General features: G+C 40.8%; 1 pseudogene; it reads left to right on the forward strand.

Moving 5' to 3' along the window:
* The first annotated feature begins 6 nt into the window (after positions 1-6).
* Positions 7-19,819, forward strand: LOC122639523 (annotated as a pseudogene).
* The last annotated feature ends 1,817 nt before the right edge of the window (positions 19,820-21,636 follow it).

Genomic DNA, 21,636 nt, shown 5'->3' on the forward strand with positions numbered 1-21,636 from the left:
TGTAAGTTATCACTGGGTCTCACTCTCTGTCGTTTCCATTCTCTTTCCCCGCTATGCAACTCTGCAACTGCAAAAGAGACGAAGATAGTAAACAAAACAAAAAGGAGTGGTGATGGTATCTCTTCCTCTCTCCTTCATCTTTCCTCTTATCTTCGCAGGGATTCCCTTTCGCTCTCCTCACGTCACTTCATCCCGTTATCAGAGTAATAAACTATGCTCTGTCTTCAGCTCCACTCACCAATCAAATAACCTCCTTTTTCATCCCCTCAGGTAAGATGATATTAGCTTAATTCTATCGATCTAATCGGTTATCTGATTCTCGTAATGCTTGCAGAGTCTCACCCAAGAATCAACAATTGAAGAGGAACAAGCGTGTATCCGGCACCGTTTGTTACTCTGCCCCTTTCACCCCTCGAACCCTTGAATGGGTCTGCACTGTTGCGTTGGCGTAAGTATCTTGTTTCTCTTTCTCCTGTTTGTCTGTTTGGTGATCCTGAGATTTTTATTCTCCTTGGTAGTATGATTTATGGACGACATGATACCCTTTTTTATTTTTCAAATTTCTATATTGATTGTAATTTCCATTAAAGTTGCAAACAGAAACTCCTTCAGAAGGACCAGATTTTCTAACTCTACTGCATCCAAATTGATTGAATGTGGATTCACGAAGAATTTATTTGTAAAATGAGTCAAATCACACAATTTTAGCATAGTAAATCTACATGCTGTAGTAATAAGCGGAAAAAATGACATTCATGTACACAATAGAGCCATGTTGACCTAGTGAATTGAGAATCCAACCTTAACAATTCATTTTAATGAACTGCAAGAGTTTATGTTTAATCACACATAGGTCTTGGATTGATCAGCCAATAAAAGAATCACAAACTAACAATTCAGTGACCCAACTATTTTAAACCCCTCCCCCCCTCCCAACACACACACACATCATATTTTCCTGGTTTTAGATTAATTACAGACGCGTTATGTCGGTCAAAGACATGAGTAAGGCATACGATCGCCTCGAGTGGAGCTTCCTCCGGAAGACCCTACTACACTATGGTTTCTACTCGACTTGGGTTGACCGGGTGATGTTTTGTGTTGAATCACCTCAACTGGCCATCTTATTAAATTCTAGAATTCGTAGTATCTTCTGAATTCTGTAGGGTATTGAAATTATCTAACATATACTGACTTTTTTTCTAGGGTTCTAGCAGTTTCCAGCGGCACTGCAGTTCAAAAGTCATTTATTGTTCCTTTGTTCTACAAGCACCTTCAACCATCGTCTCATGGATCAAGTAGGTGATGCTAGTATCATCTTGATTGTTTAGTTTCCCTTCTTTCTTCAGCATGAAACTTATTAGATGAACTTCTCTATGTTTAATTGACAGGAGCGATTATGGTAGTTGGACTGCATTCTTGGCTCTTCTTGTTCATCTACTCTTCTATATCCCTGGTGTGTATGTTGTTAAACCAGGTTGACCTCTAACTTTTTTCTAATAAAGAAAATATTGGTAATTTCTTCTGAACCTTTCTTACTTAGTTATATTGACCTACACTCTATGCAACAAGTAAGAGCTAAAATTGTCACCTGAAACAACAGACATAAAGTTTCCAGACCTTCACTGTCATTTACTCACATGATAGTTGCAATCACCATGATAATGGTACTTCCTATTTTTTGCAACTTTAGTATTCATTAATAAATATAAGGAAAAAAAAACTTTGTCTGGGAGTGTAGCCTATGCCAACACTCCCATGAGTTTATTGTTGAATAATGTACACCAGAATACCGTGGGGGTATTCTGGTCCTTTTACTACTTTAATTTTTAGTGTTTTATACTGCCTAGTTAAGTCAGCTATAGCTAGGGGTATTTTTGTCTCTATGATGTAATCTTCCATATTATAAATATATGGCTTGGTTGATCAGTTTGATCACTCAAGCATTCTCCTAATTCCTGTTTTGTTAACATGGCATCAGAGCCACTTTCTCTGATCTAGGTTTTCAAAACCCACCACCTTCCATTGTTCCTCTCTTCCACCTTCTCCCACTCGATCTTCTCTTTCTCCTCTCATTTCTTTTTTGGTTTTCTTCTCTTATTAGGGAAGATCTAATGAGATGATCATACAATCTAGATGCTGCCCTCAATTCAACCTCTTCAACAGATGGTTTAATCAAAATATCAAGTTTGATTGCTGCTGCCCTTGTTCCTACGATTTTTTGGAAATCTCCCCTTCTTAAAGATCAGCTTCTCTTTTGCCTTGGAAGCTGTTTTTACCTATTGGAGATTGATCATAGCAGTATTGGACAGCAGATATTACAGAAATTTCAACCTATTTGCAGCTTATACCCAATATCGATCTCAATTCAGGGTTTTGAAAAAAACCCTGAATCTTATCAATTTTTGGGTTTTTTGTTCTTTGCTTGGGCTGATCTTTGGAGATCTCATTCATACTACTTCAAGGAGGACTCGACATTATTATCAGCCCCTTTCGAGTTTTTTGAAGACCCCTAACCCTTATCGATCTCCTCTTTCAAGGTTTTTTTCAAAACCCTGATTCTTATCGATTTTTGGAGGTTAGGGCTGCTTGTTGCTCTATTACTTTCATGGTTTCTTTGCTGCCAAGAGGATCACTTGACCTTATTTTTAAGTTCTTTTGCTTCTGATTTTCTGCCAAGGATTATCTTCATCATGCCAGACTTTGATGTGACCACGGCTACTTCTGGAGGAGATGGTCAGTCCAGGACTGAATTCCTCCCTTATGCTGCTTCCATTAAACTTGATGGCACCAATTATCTAATGTGGGCCAGATCTCTCTCTTTGACAGTGGCTGGAAGAGGACTCAGTGGCCATCTTAATGGCATCTCTAAACAGCCCACTGAAGAGGGCCCTTCTCAAGCTTGATCGAATGCCAATGATGCTATGGTTATATCCTTTGTTCTGAACTCCATGCCTCAAGAACTCTCCAGCCAGTACCTTCTCCTTGAAACAGCAGCACAGATATGGGCTGCTGCTAAGGGAACTTATGGACAATTGGGGAATGATGCACAAGTTTATGACATCCGGAAGACACTCCATACCACTACTCAGAAGGAGTTGTCAGTTACCAAATACTGTGCTATCCTAAAGAGCTTATGGCAACAATTGGATCACTATGCGCGATTTCAGCCCTCTATACCTGACGACATTACTGCCTATTCTAAGTATGTGAACCAGTTTCAGGTTTATAATTTTTTGGCTGCTCCTAATGCGGAATATGATCCAATTCGAGTGCAAGTTCTTGGTAGGATCCTTTCCCAACATTGGAGTAGGCCTTTTCTTATGTTCACACTGAAGAGACACGTTGGGCTGCTATGATGTTTACTCCTGCAATTGAGAGATCAGCCCTACAGGCTGTTGGTTCCAACTCTTCTACTACTTCTGAGAGTAGTGCTTCTGCTACTGCTGCTTCTGCACGAGAGCCAATCAAGTGTAAAATCGTTGCAATAAACCATATCACACTAAGGCTCAGTGCTGGAAATTACATGGGAAGCCCGTTGATTTTGAGACCAAACGTGGTCGTGGTAAACCTAAAGGCAAGGCTAATCGTATTGAAAGTGTAACTACAACCCTTACTACTGAACTAGTTTTCTCCCAGGAAGAATTTCAGGCTCTCAGGCGACAGGCGTATGTTACAGACTTCCGCTGCCTCTACTACATCTACTGCCATTTATTCCACACCATTAGGTTCTCATTTTGCCCGTTCAGGTATTTCCTTTGCTGGTTATTGTGCATCGGTTGTTTCCACTCCATGGATCATCGATTCCGATGCCACTGATCACATGACAGGTTCTTCTAGCCTCTTTCATACCTATTCCCCTACTTTTGGAAAGGATAAGGTTAAAATAGCTGATGGGTCCCTTTTATCTATTTCTGGGAAATGATCCATTAGTTGTTCCCCTTCTCTTACCTTATCTTCTGTGTTGCATGTTCCCAATTTCACTACTAACCTTCTATCTATTAGTAGTATTACAAAAAATCTGAATAGTAAAGTGACTTTTTTTCCATCTCATTGTGTCTTTTAGTATCTGGACTCGGGGAAGATGATTGGATCAGGTAAAGTGCATGGTGGATTGTACCTGCTTGATGGTGACCCTCTTATTACACAGGCTTTACCTTCTCAGCTATGTTAGCTTGCATCATTCTCCTCTGAAGTACACCAATGGCATTCTCGACTAGGACAACCCCGTTAGGAACTTTATGACATTTATTTCCAGGATTAATAAAAAATTGTAATAAGGAAGATTTTTTTTGTGGGCCTTGTGTCTTGGCCAAGCAGACACGTTCAAACTATCCTATTTCTAATAAAAGGTCTTCTTCGTTAGTTTAATTGGTTCATACTGATGTGTGGGGTCCTAGTCGAAAAACTTCTCTCTCTGGTCATAGGTGGTATGTCATTTTTATAGATTGTTATTCTAGATTCACTTGGGTCTACCTGATGCACACAAAAAATGAAGTTTTTTTCTTGTTTTCAGCATTTTCACACGATGGTCTAGACCCAATTTAATGCCACTCTCAAAGTCTTGAGAAGTGACAATGGGGCTGAATATATGGAAGGTCAGTTCCAAAGATACCTTGCTGCCTATGGGATTTTACATCAAACCAGTTGTGTTGATACTCCAGCCCAGAATGGTGTGGCTCAAAGGAAAAACCGCCATCTCTTGGAGGTGGCCAGAGCACTTATGTTTGCTCGACATGTTCCTTTTATTGGGGAGATGCTATCCTCACTACGGCCTATTTGATTAATAGGCTGCCCAGTCGGGTTCTTGACTCCAAGTCCCCTGTCGAGCTTTTATTTGGTTCTTCTTCTCTTATTGTTCCCCCTAGGGTGTTTGGCTGCGTTTACTATGCCAGGGATACTAGGTCCCCCTGGTAAACTTGAACCCCGTAGTCGCCGCTGCATTTTTTAGAGTACTCTGCCACCCAGAAGGGGTACAAGTGCTATTATCCTCTTGCTAGACGTACATTGGTCAGTATGGATGTTGTTTTTCATGAGACTGTGTCTTATTATTTGTCTCCACCTCTTCAGGGGGAGAGTGTTAGTAAAGATGTGCTAACCATAGAACCACCCCTACAGTCTGTTTACAATGAGTCTGTCTCTATTCCTCTTACTCCTAGTCCTCCCTCTGCCTCAAGGGGAGAGGTTCCTATACAGGAGGAGACCATCCCGGATGATGTTGTTGACATTCCTATTCAAGGGGGGCAGACTCCAGTCCAAAAAACCATTAGTGAATTTCAGATGAGGATTAATGAATCTAATGTGCAGACTTATACAGGGAAACATAAGCAGCTTTAATTAACTATAGCACCAGTACCATCCAATTGCCGAACCTGGTTCTAGAACCTGCCTCTCCACTTGGTAATACTTCTTCTCCTGATTTACCTATTGCTATTCGCAAGGGTGTCAGAGCTTGCACTAAGCATCATATATCCTATGTTATTTCTTATGACTCCCTTTCTCCATCTTTTCGTGCTTTTGTTTCTTCTCTTTCTTCTGTTTGTTTTCCTAACAAGTGGCAGGAAGCTCTATCAGATGGAAAGTGGAAGGTAGCAACGATGGAAGAAATGGAAGCCTTGAAAAAACATAGCACATGGGAGCTTGTGATTCTTCTACCTGGGAAGAGAACTGTTGGATGTAAGTGGTGTTTATAGTGAAACAAAAGGTGGATGACACTGTGAATAGGTATAAGGCACGACTCGTGGCAAAGGGGTTCACCCAGACATACGACATTGATTACCAGGAGACCTTTGCCCCTGTTGCAAAGCTGAATATTGTTCGGGTTTTGCTATCCTGTGCATTCAATCTTGGATGGGAATTGCAACAGTTGGATGTGAAGAATGCTTTCCTCAATGGAGTACTGGATGAGGAGGTATATATGGACATTCCATCAGGGTTTTCTTGTGACAAAAACCAAGGTAAGGTGTGTAAATTGAAACGTGCACTTTATGGGCTGAAGCAGTCACCTTGAGCATGGTTTGGCCGGTTTCACAAGGCCATGATTTCTGTGGGCTATAAGCAGAGTAATGCTGATCACACTCTCTTTATAAAGATGGTTGGTGGGAAACTCACTGTTCTTATAGTCTACGTTGATGACATAGTGGTCACTGGCAATGATGGTGATGAGATCAGCAGTTGAAGTCCTTTCTTGGGTAGGAGTTTGAGATTAAAGATCTAGGAAAGCTACGGTACTTTCTTGGGATTGAGGTTGCCAGATCTTCTAAAGGCATTTTTCTCTCCCAAAGGAAGTATGTTATAGATTTATTGGCTGAAACTGGTTTGTTAGGATGTCACCCTTCAGATACTCCTATGGATGTTACTGTTCGTCTCAAGGAAAAAGAGGGCGAACCTGTTGATAAAGGCCGGTACCAAAGACTGGGGAAGTTGATTTATCTCTCACACACACATCCTGATATTGCTATTGCTGTGAGTACTGTGAGTCAGTTTATGCATGATCCCTATTCTTTTCATATGGAGGCTATTTTTCGTATCCTTCACTACCTGAAGTCTGCTCCTAGAAAGGGCATTCTCCTGTCTTCTCATGGTTACCTACGGATAGAGGCATATGCTGATGCTGATTGGGCTGGTTCTACAGATCGCAAGTCTATCTCTGGGTATTGTTCTTTTGTAGGTGGCAATCTTGTCACTTGGCGTACAAGAAGCAGAATATGGTTGCTCGTTCTAGTGTCGAAGCAGAATTTCGTGCTATGGCACAAGGCATTTGTGAGTTACTTTGACTCAAAGGCTTGCTACAAGACCTTGGGGTTCTTATTCGTCTTCCTATGATGTTGTACTATGACAAGAAGGCTGCAATCAGTATTCACACAACCTGGTACAACATGATCGCACTAAGTATGCTGAAGTGAATAGGCATTTCATCGAGGAGAAATTGGAAGAAGGGCTGATTTGTGTTCCCTTTGTGAAGTTTGCTGATCAGCTTACTGATATTTTCACCAAGGGATTATCCGGAAAACTATTTCATCCTAATTTAGTCAAGTTGGGCATGATTGACATATTTGCTCCAACTTAAGGGGGAGTGTTGAATAATGTACACCAGAATACCGTGGGGGTATTCTGTTCCTTTTACTACTTTAATTTTTAGTGTTTTATGCTGCCTAGTTTAGTCAGCTATAGCTAGGGGTATTTTTATCTTTGTGATGTAATCTTCCATATTATAAATATATGGCTTGGTTGATCAGTTTGATCATTCAAGCATTCTCCTAACTCCTGTTTTGTTAACATTTATCTCTCTCCTTCTCATATAAAAAGACACCTTTGCCCCTTGTTTTGACGAGGAGAGAGAAAGACACATGGGAGTGCTGGCATAGGCCACACTCCTGGACAGAAAACTACTTCCCTAAATATAATTTTGGGCGAGAGTTGCTTTGTTTGGAGTTTACCTAGAAACAGGGCGGTTAAGAAAAAGGAAGTAATTTTGTTGAGATGAGTGAGTTAGCAAGAAGAGTGAATGATTTTTAGTGATTAACTGAAACCAGCTAGCTTTGTAGCAGTTTGTGCTCTTATAATTTTTTTATTTTTTATTTTTTATTGTGACCAAGTGGTCATAGGTTCGAGTCTGGAAATAGTCTCATTGCAAACAGGAGTAAGGCTGCGTACATTATGACCCTCCCCAAACCCTGCACTGGCGGGAGCCTCGTGCACTGGATACTCCCTTTTTTTTATGGTACACCAGTTGGGTTGGCCCAGTCCAAGATTGTCCTGCATCAACTCTCCCGATGTTGAGAAAAACTCGACCACGAGTTTTAAAAAAGGAGAGGATCAACACCACTCGATCAACATCCAGGATCAACAACTTGGATGGGGTGAACGTACGGATGTAATCGTAAAGACAAGGACGACACTCCTCAAAGTACTTCAAGGGGATGATGAATTCTACGTGCCCAACCTTAACGTCGTCGGACGTATTCATAGGGCCATATGTGTCGCCTTCCATTGTGTTCTTGACCTCCATAGTTTCAATCTCATGTTCCTTAGTATCCTCTTGGCTGGTCACGATCATTACAGTTGTTAAAGGGCCAAGTTCCTTGGTCTTGACCTCATAGTCCACTAATGCGAACATATCGCTTTCGACGTCTTCCACATGAGTCTCGGTAGCAGGAACTTCGCGGGCTGGGTCTTCCTTGAAGACAGACATTACTGAAACTTCTTCATTCTCAATCAACGTTGCTTTAACGTCAGGCTCTTCAGGGACTGTCCTATTAGCAGGCAGGGCTGCCATTTGCATTTCATGGATGACTGGAAGGGTTTCCAAGACCTCTTCAATCAAACGATCCAACTGTTCAAGTCTCGAGAGCTCTTCATCCTGTGTTGATTTGTTCGTGAAATCCCATGACCATTCAGTATTGTAGTTCACTTGTAACTCACTTAGACATGAAAATTGAATATCCAGTGTACAACAATCATCATAAATATTATGCCCTTGAAGAGCATTTCTTGCTGAAATGGCACTCAGGAGTAACTGATACTGGATAAGGGCTTGAGAACTAGCAGACTTATGAAATGTTGTCATGATCTTTTCCACAAATCCATAAGGAGAAAATACCTGATGTAGTGCTTTCACCGTTACAAGATATAATAGGTGATGGATTGTAACCATGAGAATTCGGTTGCATTGTATCGGAGTCCTATTATTGGTCAATTCCCATAAATATGGTGAAGTGTAGAACATTGATGGCACAATTGTAAATGCAATGAAGTTCAAAAGGACGGTGGCAGAATTGTAATTAAACTGAAATTGTTAAATGGATGGCAGATTTGTAATTATGGAGATTCAACTAAAAATTTTGAATGACACGTGAGGGAGGGTGGCACAACCGTGAATAACGGAAAACAAAGAAAACAAAGTCAATGGGATAACACGTATGATGGGAGGGGTAATTCTGGAAAAAAAATGAGAAAGGACAGAAATAAACTGAGACTAAGGTGGGGTAATATGGGAAAAGTGGTCTTAAATTGAAAGAAAAGGATAATAGAATAAGGTTAAACTGGAGAGGCAGTTTAGGAATACAGAGAATAAATAAAGAAAAAGAACAAAAGCCCAAAAGAAGGATCGTGGGGTGGGAATTACCGTAACGAAGTGACTTTGGGTACCTCAACTTCTTTATCAAAAGAGAGAGGACCTAGCGTAAGAGGTGCTGCAACTTGCGACAAAGGGATGGACTGGGACTTCGACTGCGACGGTCAATGGAGGACACCAATGAGAGGACTCAACGGCGGCGAGGGGTCCTGAACAAGGTACGATTGTTTTTTTTTTGGCTTCTGGTTCTCTGTACTCTGTCTCTCGCTCCTTCTGAAACTCCTTTTTTTTTTTGCAGAATCCTGGCAATGGAAAGGGGAGCCGGTGGGGGTGGGGCTGTTAAACGAGTTTGGGATTTTGGCAGCGCTGGGATGGGAAGGGTTGGGTAGTTGGATGAAGGCGGAAGTGGTGTGTTGGTTAATGTGGTAGGGATGGATGATGGATCTACTTTGCTTTGATACCAGATAATGCGGGACAGAAATCGAGAAGAAGAGAAGTTAGGAAGAAATCAGAATTTCAGGGGGTAGGGGAGATCACACAGAAGAAAGGGGAAGAAGGAGCCATGATAAGAAGAAAGGAGGGGGGGATGTGCACACGCACAAACTCAATTTGTTTTCAATTCATTCTTGCGTAATCTCTAATGATGGGGAATTACATCATATATAAAGAGAAATAAAAGACACCCAAAAATAAAGACTCCTAATTACTTACTAAAACTAGGTTAACTAAAATAGAAACCCAATAAAACTCAAATTGAAAATTTCCCTATATGTCTAATAACCTTAAAATAAAAGATTACATAATAATTTCCCAAATAAAATAAACTTCCTAAAATCTTACTTGATCCAAACACTCAAACTGGACCCGGTTCAACTGGGTTTGGGTCGGTCCAATATGGTACACCAGTTGGGTTGGCCCGGTCCAAGATTTTCCTGCATCAACTCTCCTGATGTTGAGAAAAACTCGACCACGAGTTTTAAAAAAGGAGAGGATCAACACCACTCAATCAACATCCATGATCAACAACTTGGATGGGGTGAACGTACGGATGTAATCGTAAAGACAAGGACGACACTCCTCAAAGTACTTCAAGGGGATGATGAATTCTACGTACCCAACTTTAACGTCGTCAAACGTATTCATAGGGCCACATGTGTCGCCTTCCATTGTGTTCTTGACCTCCATAGTTTCAGTCTCAAGCTCCTTAGGATCCTATTGGCTGGTCCCGATTTTCACAGTTGTTGAAGGGCCAAGTTCCTTGGTCTCGACATCATAGTCCACTAATGCGAACATATCTCTTTCGACGTCTTCCACATGAGTCTGCGTAGCAAGAACTTCGCGGGCTGGGTCTTACTTGAAGACAGAAATTACTGAAACTTCTTCATTCTGAATCAGTGTTGCTTCAATGTTAGGCTCTTCAGGGATTGTCCTATTAGCAGGCGGGGCAGCCATATGCATTTCATGGATAACTGGAAGGGTTTTCAAGACCTCTTGTTGGTTGAACCGTGGGTTAGAGAGAGGGAAGAAAAATAATAGAATTGATTGATTTAATGAGAGAAAGACCCCCTCTATTTATAATAGAGGGGAAGTTACAACTTACATAAGCTAGGCAATGTGGGACTAAACCCACACAGCCAACTAAACACTTAATAACATAAAATACCCCCAAAAGGACCAGAATACCCCCACGGTATTCTAGAGTACATTATTCTAACACTCCCCCTCAAGCTGGATTGTACAAATACGAAAGAAGGAAGATCCAGCTTGGACTAAAAGAAGAAAAAAACCCTCTCCATAACAATGCTAACACTCCCCCTCAAGTTGGCGCATACAAGGTAATAATGCCCAACTTGAATGAAAAAATGGGAAAAATAAGTTGTTGCAGAATCCAGCTCCAAAAGGAATGCAGCTCCCAAATAGACCTTCAAGAACTTGAAAAAAATAGACCTTCAAACTTGGGCAGACTTGATCAATTGTTACCAATCTTCAACAATTGTCCAGGGATGAATCTCTGACTGATAATCTTGAAGGTAGGGCAGCAAGCAGATGAGTCAGGCAACAATAAAGATCAAGCAGCGGAAACAACCAAACTGTAGGACCTCATATAGGCAGGCAATAACCAAACATCTTCAAATTTTTAACACTAGCCTCCCTCTTACGGCAAACGTATCCCAATAACAAGGTAGATACTTATTGGCAATGGTGAAACCTCTGACCTTCTATGATTTACTGACCTTCTATGTTTTGCACCAAGTGTCCTTGCATGTTCTGCTCTCTGCAATGGCTGCAGGTATACTGTATATAATCCCCCCCTCACGTGTAGTGCACGTGGACATAAGAGAGATTAGGTTAGAGATAGGGCAAAACATAACATTCCAGAATGGTTCAGTGGCTGCCAAATGTAATGGAAAAAAGAAGAAATGGTAAAGAAGAGAATACCATTAACTTCCAAGGGTGTTATGGGTAATGCCAAAGGTATGTTTTGGGAGGTGGTGAAAGAAAAACAGTAGTGGGATAATGGAGTACGATTAACTTGGGTAACATAGAAAGCTCCAACCATTTTTCATCAATCAAACAAACACTTTGAATGGAAACCCCTGTAGGGGAGAAACTCCTAACCCCAATATTCAGATCTGAAAAAGATACAAATCTGATTCGAAATAAGGAAATGCTCCAATTGTCAAGGCTTGTTTATTCTTCAAACAGGGAGGAGCAATTGTGCAAAAGATTCCATAGTAGAAACACCCACATGCTAGACAGTACTAAGAAGATATCCGGACAGCAATGAATGGAAGTAGCCTCAACAAAACTGGATCAGATCTGAATCTGTAACAATGCTAGTATGCAAACTCCAAAGTATGCCGGATATTAACCAGAAAAGCTCCACATGACTGAATAGGTTCGTAGGTGCAACCAAAAAAATCGTGGAACACTGGTGTAATTCGAAATAGGCTGATCTCCAGGGTAGCAGATTCGAGTCTTCAATAACGAAAGAAATTCGATCTCCAATAAAAGGAAACTCAGTCATAATCATAAGGCAGCAGGATTCCGCATGAAGGCAACAGTAACACATCAACCAGTCATGCTTACAGAAGCCAATCAATAACACTAGCCAGGTAGGTAGTGAAGTTAAAAAAAAATAACCAGCAAAATAAGATAAATAACCAGACACATCCATAGGCAGTTGAAGTAGCCAGCCATAGAGTAATAAGTAAGGGAAATAGGTTGTAAATTGAAGAAATCAAGCCAACAGAATGAACCGTGATTTGTTTTCTAAAAAACCTGATGTAAGATGCTAAATAATGGGTTGAATACTCGTCTGATATGTATAAGACTCTCCTCAAAATATGAGCTTGATAGGAAAACCTTGACCCTAAAATCGATTGTTGTCAGGGTTTTAGAAAACCCTGAAATTGAGATCGATTTAGGGAAAGGGGGCTGTAATTGCTGATGTAGACATGTAATAGATGCTGACCAAGGCTACTAGAATGGAACCTCCAAGGTGAACAATCCATCGCCAGTAAGAGTGAGACTTGATCTTCAAAGGGAAGAGACTCCAAAAAATCGCAGAAGTAGAGTAGGGCAACACCAGCATAAAGGACCTTCTTCAAGCCTTAAACTGATGAAGGAGAGTTCTCTTTTAATGTTAGAACCACCTCCAAAGCATTCGAACAACAGCAAACATCCCTAGCCCTAATCGATTTTATCAGGGTTTTGGAAAACCCTGAAAAGAAGAGATCGATTGGGGTAGGGGTCTTCAAAAAACTTGGATAGGTGCAATATTGAGGTCGATTGGTCCTTGAAGTGGGAGTAATCAGCCCTCCAAAATTAGCAAAAACTAAAACCTGAAAGTCAGGGTTTTAGGCAGGTAACCAAATTAGTAGGTTAAGGAATTTTTACTGTAGAAACAACTCCAGCCATCAGAAAGGGTCCAAACTTAGGTCGAGTAGGGCTTGTAGTAATAGGGAATCACCCCCAAAAAATTAGCTGCATCTGAAAAGGGAAACCCTAAAATCGATTGGAGTCAGGGTTTTGAGAAACCCTGACAAGTTGAGATCGATTAGGGGATCTAGGCTGGAAAAAATAATAATTGATGGAGAGAAAGAAAAGAGGGAAGTTAGGTGTAGGAATAGGGTAACATAGGGCTGGAAAAAGGCTGCTTAGGGTGTTCCTCTGTTAGAGGATCAGGTTTATCGAGATTTGATCTCAAAGGAGGAACCCCAAACTCGCAGAAGAGGCTTCCAGCTGTTTTTTAATAAAAAACGATAGGAGAGAAAGGAGGCAGCACTAAATCACCGATATGATGTTTACCTCATTAGTGTTGCCCCTGTTTTTGTGCTGAAAAGGAGAAAAACAAGAGCAGGAAAAAACGAGAAAAAAGGGAGAAGAAGAGGAGAGATCGATTGGAGGAAAAGAAGGGAGAAAATAGGGTTTTTCTCTCTCTAACCTAGATCAGACCAGCTTTGATACCATGTTGGTTGAACCGTGGGTTAGAGAGAGGGAAGAAAAATAATAGAATTGATTGATTTAATGAGAGAAAGACCCCCTTACAACTTATATAAGCTAGGCGATGTGGGACTAAACCTACACAGCCAACTAAACACTTAATAACATAAAATACCCCCAAAAGGACCAGAATACCCCCACGGTATTCTGGAGTACATTATTTTAACACCTCTCCAATCAAACGATCCAACCTTTCAAGTCTCGAGAGCTCTTCATCCTGTGTTGATTTGTTCGTGAAATCCCATGACCATTCAGTATTGTAGTTCACTTGTAACTCACTTAGACATGAAAATCGAATATCCAGTGTACAACAATCATCATAAATATTACGCCCTTGAAGAGCATTTCTTGCTGAAACGGCACTCAGGAGTGACTGATACTGGATAAGGGCTTGAAAACTTGCAGACTTATGAAATGTTGTCATGATCTTTTCCACAAATCCATAAGGAGAAAATACTTGATGCAGTGCTTCCATCGTTATAGGATATAATAGGTGATGGATTGTAACCATGAGAATTCGGTTGCATTGTATCTGAGTCCTATTATTGGTCAATTCCCGTAAATATGGTGAAGTGTAGAACATTTATGGCACAGTTGTAAATACAATGAAGTTCTAAAAGAACGGTAGCAGAATTGTAATTAAACTGAAATTGTTAAATGGATGGCAGATTTGTAATTATGGAGATTCAACTAAAAATTTTGAATGACACTTGAGGGAGGGTGGCACAACCGTGAATAACGGAAAACAAAGAAAACAAAGTCAATGGGATAACACGTATGATGGGAGGGGTAATTCTGGAAAAAAATGAGAAAGGACAGAAATAAACTAAGACTAAGATGGGGTAATATGGGAAAAGTGGTCTTAAATTGAAAGAAAAGGATAATAGAATAAGGTTGAATTGGAGGGGCAGTTTAGGAATAAAGAGAATAAATAAGGAAAAAGAACAAAAGCCTAAAAGAAGGATCGTGGGGTGGGAATTACCGTAACGAAGTGACTTTGGATTCCTCAACTTCTTTATCAAAAGAGAGAGGACCCAGTGTAAGAGGTGCTGCAACTTGCGACAAAGGGATGGACTTGGACTTGGACTGCGACGGTCAATGGAGGACGCCGATGAGGGGACTCAACGGTGGCGAGGGGGTCCTGAACAAGGTACAATTGTTTTTTTTTGGGCTTCTGGTTCTCTGTACTCTGTCTTTCGCTCCTTCTGAAACTCCTTTTTTTTTTTTTTTTTGTTTTTGCAGAATCCTCTCAATGGAAAGGGGAGCCGGTGGGGGTGGGGCTGTTAAACGAGTTTGGGATTTTGGCAGCGCTGGGATGGGAAGGGTTGGGTAGTTGGATGAAGGCGGAAGTGGTGTGTTGGTTAATGTGGTAGGGATGGATGATGGATCTACTTTGCTTTGATACCAGATAATGCGGGACAGAAATTGAGAAGAAGAGAAGTTAGGAAGAAATCAGAATTTCAGGGGGGAGGGGAGAAATCACACAGAAGAAAGGGGAAGAAGGAGCCATGAGAAGAAGAAGAAAGGGGGGGGGGGATGTGCACACGCACAAACTCACTTTGTTTTCAATTCATTCTTGCGTAATCTCTAATGATGGGGAATTACATCATATATAAAGAGAAATAAAAGACACCAAAAAATAAAGACTCCAAATTACTTATTAAAACTAGGCTAACTAAAATTGAAACACAGTAAAACTCAAATTGGAAATTTCCCTATATGTCTAATAACCTTAAAATAAAAGATTACATATTAATTTCCCATATAAAATAAACTTCCTAAAATCCTACTAGATCCAAACACTCAAACTGAACCCGGTTCAATTGGGTTTGGGTCGGTCCAATGTGGTACACCAGTTGGGTTGGCCCGGTCCAAGATTGTCCTGCATCAACTCTCCTGATGTTGAGAAAAACTCGACCACGAGTTTTAAAAAAGGAGAGGATCAACACCACTCGATCAACATCCACGATCAACAACTTGGATGCAATCGTAAAGACAAGGACGACACTCCTCAAAGTACTTTAAGGGGATGATGAGTTCTACGTGCCCAACCTTAACGTCGTCGGATGTATTCATAGGGCCATATGTGTCGCCTTCCATTGTGTTCTTGATCTCCATAGTTTCAATCTCATGCTCCTTTGGACCCTCTTGGTTGGTCACGATCATCAGAGTTGTTAAAGGGCCAAGTTCCTTGGTCTTGACCTCATAGTCCACTAATGTGAACATATCGCTTTCGACGTCTTCCACATGAGTCTCCGTAGCAGGAACTTCGTGGGCTGGGTCTTCCTTGAAGACAGAAATTACTGAAACTTCTTTATTCTCAATCAGAGTTGCTTCAACGTCAGGCTCTTCAGGGACAGTCCTATTAGCAGGTGGGGCAGCCATTTGCATTTCATGGATAACTGGAATTCAAGACCTCTCCAATCAAATGATCCAACCGTTCAAGTCTCAAGAACTCTTCATCCTGTGCTGATTTGTTCGTGAAATCCCATGACCATTCAGTATTGTAGTTCACTTGTAAGTCACTTAGACATGAAAATCGAATATTCAGTGTACAACAATCATCATAAATATTACGCCCTTAAAGAGCATTTCTTGCTGAAACGGCACTCAGGAGTGACTGGTGCTGGATAAGGGCTTGAGAACTAGCAGACCTATGAAATGTTGTCATGATCTTTTCCACAAATCCATAAGGAGAAAATACCTGATGCAGTGCTTCCATCGTTACAAGATATAATAGGTGATGGATTGTAACCACGAGAATTCGGTTGCATTGTATCTAAGTCCTATTATTGGTCAATTCCCGTAAATATGGTGAAGTGTAAAACATTTATGGCACAATTGTAAATACAATGAAGTTCAAAAGGACGGTGGCAGAATTGTAATTAAACTGAAATTGTTAAATGGATGGCAGATTTGTAATTGTGGAGGTTCAACTTAAAATTTTGAATGACACGTGAGGGAGGGTGGCACAATCGTGAATAACGGAAAACAAAGAAAACAAAGTCAATGGGATAACACGTATGATGGGAGGGGTAATTCTGGAAAAAAAATGAGAAAGGACAGAAATAAACTGAGACTAAGGTGGGGTAATATGGGAAAAGTTGTCTTAAATAGAAAGAAAAGGATAATAGATTAAGGTTAAACTGGAGGGGCAGTTTAGGAATAAAGATAATAAATAAGGAAAAAGAGCAATAGCCCAAAAGAAGGATCGTGGGGTGGGAGTTACCGTAACGAAGACACTTTGGATTCCTCAACATCTTTATCAAAAGAGAGAGGACCCAGAGTAAGAGGTGCTGCAACTTGCGACAAAGGGATGGACTGGGAGTTCGACTGTGATGGTCAATGGAGGACACCAATGAGGGGACTCAACGGCGGCGAGGGGGTCCTGAACCTGGTATGATTGTTTTTTTTTTTTTTTTGGCTTCTGGTTCTCTGTACTCTGTCTCTCGCTCCTTCTGGAACTCCTTTTTTTTTTTTTTTTTTTTTTTTTTTGCAGAATCCTTGCAATGGAAAGGGGAGCCGGTGGGGGTGGGGATGGGGCTGTGAAACGAGTTTGGGATTTTGGCAGCGCTGAGATGGCAAGGGTTGGGTAGTTGGATGAAGGCGGAAGTGGTGTCTTGGTTGATGTGGTAGGGATGGTTGATGGATCTACTTTGCTTTGATACACGATAATGCGGGACAGAAATCAAGAAGAAGAGAAGTTTGGAAGAAATCAGAATTTTAGGGGGAGGGGAGAAATCACACAGAAGAAAGGGGAAGAAGGAGCCGTGAGAAGAAGAAGACAAGGGGGGGGGGTGTGCTCATACACAAACTCACTTTGTTTTCAATTCATTCTTGCGTAATCTCTAATGATGGGGAATTACATCATATATAAAGAGAAATAAAAGGCACCCAAAAATAAAGACTCCTAATTACTTACTATAACTAGGCTAACTAAAATAGAAACCCAATAAAACTCAAATTGGAAATTTCCCTATATGTCTAATAACCTTAAAATAAAAGATTACATAATAATTTCCCAAATAAAATAAACTTCCTAAAATCCTAGTAGATCCAAACACTCAAACTGGACCCGGTTCAACTGGGTTTGGGTCGGTCCAATGTGGTACACCAGTTGGGTTGGCCCGGTCCAAGATTGTCCTGCATCAGACATTCAAAGACGTAGGGAGTTACAGACTTGTTTGCTAGGAGAAGACAATTCACATTTTGTGGTTCTTCAGGAACAGAGATCTTAATAATTATTTTAGAAATATTTCTCGTTACATATGGAATAAACTGCATAGACATGCTTTGAATATCTGGGTTTTTTTGATCCGTGTGTCAATATTCCACAACTGTTTAAGATCAGTGTGTCACTATTCCACAATTGTGCCTGAAACCAATACACATTTGTCTATATGGACAAAATTTAGCTTTATCACAAGACCTGAATGCTAAGGAAAATTGAAAATAATAATAATAATAAAATGGGAAAATTACACCCCCTCCCCTACAGTTTAAAATGCTTTACAAACAGCCCCAGTCCATTAGTGTGTCTCCGTTAAGTGATGACGTCAGTGAAGGCTTATTTATTTAATACCCAAAATACCCTTCTTTCTTCTTTCTTCTTTCTTCTTCTTCTTCTTCCTCCTGCAACCCCACCTGCCCCCACCCTTCTGCAATCCCGCCCCATCTCCAGGTCCAAGTTCTTCCTACAGTCATTGCAGGAATGTATCCTCTCCGTCTTGGTCCTAATTAGTGGCGTCCTTCGTCACTGGCTGCGGCAGCCCTCTCCGCCACTTCTGCCTCCTCTCTGAACTTCTTACACGCTTCCCTGTTCTCTTGTACATGTACTCAACGAGCTTTGGTGGGTCGAAGACGCCCTTCACTGTTACCTGTGAGCTCTTCAAATCCGGATCTGCAGCTTCGACGACTGCAAAATAAAATCCCAAGATTTGATATTTCACTATCGAACCTGTCATTTCCGTAATCTTGTTTCTGATTTGGCTATAAAAGTAGAGAAATCTTTAAAGGATTTGCCACCAAACACAACTTTTACCTGAGATGGGTTACTCAAGGCCAATTCCTATCTGCCCAGTATTCGCTGACTGTATCTCCCTCAGCTTCTGAAGATAATTGGCTGGTGTTGAGCTTCCATGTCTGTTTTCTTCTATAGTATTTTATTCATTCATGAACAATGTTGTTCCACCATCAAGTTGGTATGCCCTTTGGAAAAAAGAAGCAGATGCATTACACCCTAACTTATCTTCATAGAATGAGAAATGCAGGTTTTCAGTAACAACATCCCATGCAATAAGCTGTCCCTTATATCTTGACACTAATCTTCTTTACCAGGAGAGCTCTCAGTGCTGTACCCCTTCATCTCATTTTCGAAGGCGGTGACAGTGAACCTGGAGATGAATCAATTCTTATACACAGGGTTGCGACGGCAGTAGGTGTGGGGGTGGGGTTGCTGGGAAAGGGTTCAAGGTAAAAGAGTTTTTCAAACTATAACTAACACCAGGCTAACACCATCAGCCAGATGGGGTACAAGTGTAGTTGTTGAAAAAAACAGAGGAAGATATGCACAGTGCATGGCTAATGCTCAATCATATTTTGATTTTAGCATAATTTTCTCTCTCTATCATCTATTGCAATAAATAGGTTGATGGAACATATTGAATGAGCAATTCTTGGTTTCTAGGTGGACTGGAAGTTTCTCTCACAGCATTGCGTCTTGTAATTTTGGCTCCTTACCAAGTAATGAATCTAAGGTGAGTTGAAGTATGTGGGAGATTATTTACTGGATCCTTCCTTTTCACTTAATCTTGATCACACTTCCTGTCTTTTTGATGGGCAGACGAACACAAGGAGGTGCAATTGTTTCTCTAGTGATTGCAGCATACTTGGCTTACCAACATTTCTCATGGGCAGGTAGATTGCAAAGTGCATTTGACCATGGATCAATTATTGCAACTTAGCCGTCAATTGCATCACTGCTGTCCCATGTTTACTTTTGATCTGTTCTTAATCTGATTTGTGATGTCAGATGTGGTACCTAGTGTAACTGGTACGTATATGAACAAACTTGTATCAAGAGAGAAAAAATAAGGTCGTTTTCTGTAGTTTGGTTGGTTTATAGGTTACATAATACCCAAGTAATTAGGTACAGTTGAAGAAAGGGATGTATCATGTGTTCTTGTAATATGTGCACGGCAATGCTAGTAAAACAAAATATCGTTTTTGGGCCTCAAACATTAAAAAAAGAGCATTCCAATGCACAAGGCAATGTAACTTGCTCCGGAGAATTCTTCAAAGTCCTAGCAGTTGTGAAAGAAAAATAATAAACAGCCTTCTTGTAACATAAATCTGGGCTTTGACATCTTTTCCATTGCTGAAATTAGGATGAGAGATTTGGACAATTTCATCCATCCATTTCCTGGATTTAGAGTACTCCTAGGAGCTTGATAGACACATCTTCAACAAACCAGATTGACCAGTAATATGCTCATGCAATGATGCAAGTTGCAATACTCTTCTACCAAAAAAAAAGTTGCAATACTCAATAGAACCAAGGCTGTGTTTGGTTTGCATTCTCAGAATAGATTCTGGGTCTAAAATGCATTCTGAAGCGAGAAAATATAGAAGAATCAGGTTTCAGAATGTTTTCTAAACCCAGAATCTATTCCAAGAATACATACCAAATACAGCCTAAGTGTAGTTTTAGATGAATTATACTGGGGTTCCTCCTGTAACTTGAAATGAGGTCCCTGCCCTCTTCAAGCTTTCCCAAAATCATAAAAAATGATTCTTTTGTTCCGAGGGAATCTATATTTTGTAGGAGTCCAAATTTAATCATAATGTTTTGCAAAGGTGTAGGACCCATCTTCCAGTTGGTTCCACTAGTAAAGTCTGTGCCCTGTCGTTTCTCAGACCTGAGACTGAGTCCCTCCTTCACCTTGCATGGTATGAGCCTTCCCTCTCCCTCCCTCTCCCCCCTCTCTTGTAACCTGGATGATGTGCATGTATTAAGGTGGACATTGTTGGTTGTACATACCATCTCATGGGCCAAGCTGGAGAATAACACTGATGCTTTCATAATGTAGTTTCTACAGACTAGGGTTGTATTTGTTAACTTGGAAGGTCAAGATTTGGTTGGTTATGGACTTGTTGGGTAGATTAAAACCTGAACAGGTCTTGGGTTGGCTCAGCTATGACATAATGTTTCAGATGAGCATAGGCTGTACATTCCATTGTGGTTGTCTGTCTAGATTCATGCATTTTAATTGGGATGCGCAGGGGCTTCCTGTGGCTGGGTCTAAATTTGTACTTTAATGCATTCTGGATTTTTATCTGCTGCTGTACTCATCGTGCGGCGCTGCCGGTGCCATGTGTGCCATGTGGGGCCCGCTGTGCACACATGGCACTTGCAGTGCCACACGATAAGTACAGCAGCGGATAATGATCCTACTTAATCCCTGATTATATAACAAAAGAATTGTGGTCTTGACTTGAATTATTTTCAGACAACACCACATTTCACACTAATCCTCTCCTTGTTGAATGTTGGGCCTACTTTTTTTGACTTCTGAAGAATGAGTAGGAAATAAATCTGTCATGCATGTGGTGCTTGGGCCCTCTGTAGAATTGGAAAGTATCCCCCCCCCCCCCCTCCTCTTCCCTTTGGCTAAGATTTACTTCCAGGTATAGCACAGTGCATATGCTGGATATCGGTCACATGGTGGCTCAGAAACGCGTAATGCATCTCCCTGAAATATATCTTAAGTGTTGTTTAACTTTTTTCTCCTCACTGGTAGTGAGGGATTCTTATCTGGTTTGGAAGATGGCCCAGTTACTCGTTCAGGCAACAAAAGCACCATGACTTAGCCCAGCCCAATTTCATGCATGACTAAGCAGCCAGTGCAAGTCAGTAAAACCTGATGAAGCAATGGGATTAATTGTATGGAAGAAGGTGGTCATTTTTATCCTATCAATACTGATCATTTGGTCATTCGGGCAGTTGGATAGATGAGGAATTCCTTAGGTAACCATTTATGGTGTTTTTTTTACTC

The sequence above is a fragment of the Telopea speciosissima genome, chromosome 9 (genome assembly GCF_018873765.1).
Source record: "Telopea speciosissima isolate NSW1024214 ecotype Mountain lineage chromosome 9, Tspe_v1, whole genome shotgun sequence".
Classification (NCBI taxonomy): domain Eukaryota; kingdom Viridiplantae; phylum Streptophyta; class Magnoliopsida; order Proteales; family Proteaceae; genus Telopea; species Telopea speciosissima.